Source organism: Hylaeus volcanicus, chromosome 9 (genome assembly GCF_026283585.1).
Source record: "Hylaeus volcanicus isolate JK05 chromosome 9, UHH_iyHylVolc1.0_haploid, whole genome shotgun sequence".
NCBI lineage: Eukaryota > Metazoa > Arthropoda > Insecta > Hymenoptera > Colletidae > Hylaeus > Hylaeus volcanicus.
In genome coordinates, this window is record NC_071984.1 from 1,389,520 (window position 1) to 1,394,115 (window position 4,596).

Here is a 4,596-nt window from a genome sequence, read left to right on the forward strand (position 1 = left end):
TTGCTATAAATTACTATAAAGATGCTAGGAATAGCTATAAAGTGATTTAAGTTGCTATAAAAGTACTCTAACTAGCTATAAATTGCTATAAATTACTATAAATTCTTATAAATTGCTATAAATTGCTATAAATTGCTATGAAATTGCTACAAGTTGCTATATAATACACATAACTTGTTATAAACCGCTATAGAATTTTCATAAATTACTAAAACCTGCTATAAATTGCTATGACTGACTATAAATTGCTATAAGACGTCATTAAATTGCTATAAAATTCTATAAATTACTATCAATTCTTGAATAATTATTATAACTTGCTATATATTGCTATAAAATTCTTATAAATTCCTAAATAATTGTTATAGCTTGCTATAAATTGGTATAAAATTCTTATAAATTGCTATAGAATTCTATAAACTGCTATAAATTGCTATAAGACGTCATCAAATTGCTATAAAATTTTATAAATTACTATAAATTCCTAAATAATTGTTACAACTTGCTATAAATTGCTATCTTTTGCTATAACTTGCTATAAATCGTTATATGGACGAATATATTGCTGTATGATTCATATGGTGCTCTATGCTAAATTACTATCCAATACTATGTATATCGTATGTTGCTATATGATGCTATAAAATGCTATAAAATTCATGTGGTGCTATATACACATTGCTATATATGTCATATGTTGCTCTAAATTGCTCTAAATTGCTCTAAATTGCTATATAATGCTTGTAAAGTGTTATGTAAAGTTGCTATAATATTTATTTCAACAAGATCTTGGAAATGTCTGACACCGATCAACCACAGATCAGATTGCGGACGTGACATTGCCTCTATAAAATTCGCAGGCGGACGAAGATAGAGAGATCTTCGCCGAGCGGAACCAGTGTTCTGGAAGTGTTAATTGCGACAGGTACCTTTTTCTCCGTTGCCGGGGATTGCTTGTCCGAAGCTATTCAGGGAATGCCATGCGTTCCCGTGCAAGTCGAGATCGAAAGCGTCGAAGGTTTATCGATTTCTTTAACGAATTTCTCGAATGCCTCGCACTTTTTTAGGGGCCTTCACACCTTCGATGTATCGAGAGCTATCTTCGCCTACCGATATTTGATCCACGGGCCAGATCGCTAGCGAAACGGTCCCCTTTCTTGGAATCACTAATTAGTGTCCTCCCTTTCTTCTTTTCCAATCAGTGGACGAAAGAACCAGTCGACCAATTCGATCCGTGGGCGCCCTGAATCCTCCACCAGACACACCGACGCCCTGTCGTTCTATGCACAGTGTGTTACGGAAGAATATTTATATTGCTCTAAATTCCTGTATATTGCTATGTTTTTCTCTGCATTGCTACATGGTGCTGTGTGTTTCTATATATTGCTATATGCTGAATTATATAATGAACTATATAATGGTACATCTTGTTATGTGATGCTATGCCTTGCTACATGTTACTCTACATTGCTATATTTTGCAATATGTTGCTATACGTTCTTCTATATTCCTCTAAATTGTTATATATTGCTCTATAATTGTTATATATTGCTCTGTATTTCTCTGCATTGCTATATATTTGTGTGTGTACTATACATTGCTATAACTTGCTATATAAATGCTATAAGTTATTATGAATGGCTATGAAAGTGATACAACTGGCTATAAAAGTGTTATATCTTGCTATAAAATTGCTACAGAATTCTTACAAATTGATATGAACGCTATAAACCGCTGTAAATTGCTGTACAATACACATAATTTGCTATAAATTGCTATAAACGATTATAAAATTGTTACAGCTACTATACGTTGCTACATCTTGCTATATAACACATCTGATGTATTATATCTCACTGTACAGTGTTATATGTTCTTGTAAAATGCTATATCTTGGTATAGGATGCTACCTCTTGCTATATGGTCCTCTGTTTTCCTATATGAAGCTATATCTTGCTATATGATGCTATATCTTGCTATATGATGCTATATCATGCTATACGATGCTACCTCCTGCTACATGGTCCTCTGTTTTTCTATATGAAGCTATATCTTGTTATATGATGCTATATCTTGCTATATGATGCTATATAATGCTATACGATGCTACAACGATACCTCCTGCTACATGGTCCTCTGTTTTTCTATGTGAAGCTATATCTTGCTATATGATGCTATATCTTGCTATATGATGCTATATCTGGCTATACGATGCTACCTCTTGCTATATGATGCTATATCTTGCTATATGGTCGTCTGTGTTCTATATGAAGCTCTAACTTGCTATATGATGCTATATCTTGCTATATGATGCTATATCTTGCTACATGGTCCTCTGTTTCTCTATATGAAGCTCTAACTTGCTATATGATGCTACATCTTGCTATATAACACATCTGGTGCTATATTCCAAATTGCTACACGTAGACATGTTACTCTAACGGATTATCAAAGTACTGCTACCCACAATAAACGTTACAACACATCAAATTCTAATACCTTCCGATCTAGCAGACCAAACTCCAGCTCGATGACAACTTCAAGTACACTGCCACACGTTTTCCATCGAATTCGCGAACATTACACGCAACGACACGGACGTGTAACCAAGGAACGATCGGCTATCTTGTAACCGAAGAATGGGTGGTATGGTTTTTTTGTTGTACCGAGTGGCCGAACTCAGGAAATGATTAACAGTTTTAGAAAGGACGTCGATGGTTTGCGCTGGTCCCGGGGGGTCAGAGTGTACGCGTGTCGCGTGACAGGCCCGCGAATATCTGCACGTAGTTTGGTAGCAATAAGAACGGCCAACGGAATAAAGCAGAAACGTGACCGGCGCTCCTCGCAATTTACGTCAAAAGCGGCGTCGTGGATTCCCGCATACCGAATAACGACGTCGTCGAGAATAATGTCGCCTATGTAGATTCGATCCCGATAGGAAAATACCACGTCGCCCCGGTATCTCTACGAATCCCACGTAGGAGGGAGGGAGAGAGGAGGGGGGGGGGGAGGTAAAAAAAGCGAAATGAGCCGGAACAGGGTGTTCTTCCAGTGGTCAACGAGCTGTTGCTGAAAGATGAAATGAACGGATAAAGGAAAAGGGTCGAAACGCAAATGTCGGGGGTCGCCTTTTCCCACTTCGACCGTTTTCGTTTCTTTGGGTCCTGTGCTTTTGGCGAGTCTCGCTCCACGTTTCACGTTTTTTATTTTTGTTTTGGGTGAGACGATCGTAACAGATTGCTCTAGTTGGGGATGACAAATTCTTTCGTTGATTTTGCTTTCGACGATCCTTCCCATCGTTTACGTTAATGGAATATATAAGATAAAATTACAGTACATAGTGAGCTTATGAAAGCTTGGACAAACAATTGATTAATGGAATAGATATGGCGTATAAATTGCTATAAGCTACTATATGTACTATAAAACGCTATAAAGTTACTATATAACTTATACAAGTTGCTATAAATGCTATATAATGGTATGAAGTTGCTATAAATGGCAATAAAATTACTGTAACTTGCTATAAATTCCTATAAATTACTATAAAGGTGCTAGGAACAGGTATAAAGTGATTTAGGTTGCTATAAAGTTGCTCTAACTTGCTATAAATTGCTCTAAATTACTATAAGACGTTATAAAATTGCTATAAAATTCTACAAATTCCAATGAGTTCCTAAAGAATTGTTACAATTTGCTATAAAATTGCTATAAATAGGTATAAAAGTGCTATAAACTGCTATAATTTGCTATAAATTGTTATGCATTGCGATAAATGGCTATATATTGGTAGAAAATTGTTATAACTTTCCTGTTAACGGGTGTGAAATTGCTATAAATTACTATAAAGGTGCTAGGAACAGCTATAAAGTGATTTAGGTTGCTATAAAGTTGCTCTAAATTGCTATAAATTGTTATAAATTACTATAAAGGTGCTAGCAACAGCTATAAAGTGATTTAAGTTGCTATAAAAGTACTCTAACTTGCTATAAATTACTATAAAGATGCTAGCAACAGCTATAAAGTGATTTAAGTTGCTATAAAAGTACTCTAACTTGCTATAAATTGCTATAAATTACTATAAAGATGCTAGGAACAGCTATAAAGTGATTTAAGTTGCTATAAAAGTACTCTAACTTGCTATAAATTGCTATAAATTACAATAGAGGTGCTAGGAACAGCTACAAAGTGATTTAGGTTGCTATAAAGTTGCTCTAACTTGCTATAAATTGCTATATATTACTATAAAGATGTTAGAAATAGCTATAAAGTGATTTAAGTTGCTATAAAAGTGTTCTAATTTGCTAAAAATTGCTATAAATTACTATAAATTCTTATAGATTGCTATAAATTGCTATACAATTCCTAAAGAATTGTTATAACTTGGCATAAATTTCTATAAATTGCTATAAAATTGCTGCAAGTTACTATATAATACTCATAACTTGTTATAAACTACTATAAATGGCTATCATAGTGGTATAGCTTGTTATAAACTGCTATAGAATTCTCATAAATTACTAAAACCTGCTATAAATTGCTATGAATGACTATAAATTCCTAAATAATTGTTATAATTTGCTATAAATTACTATA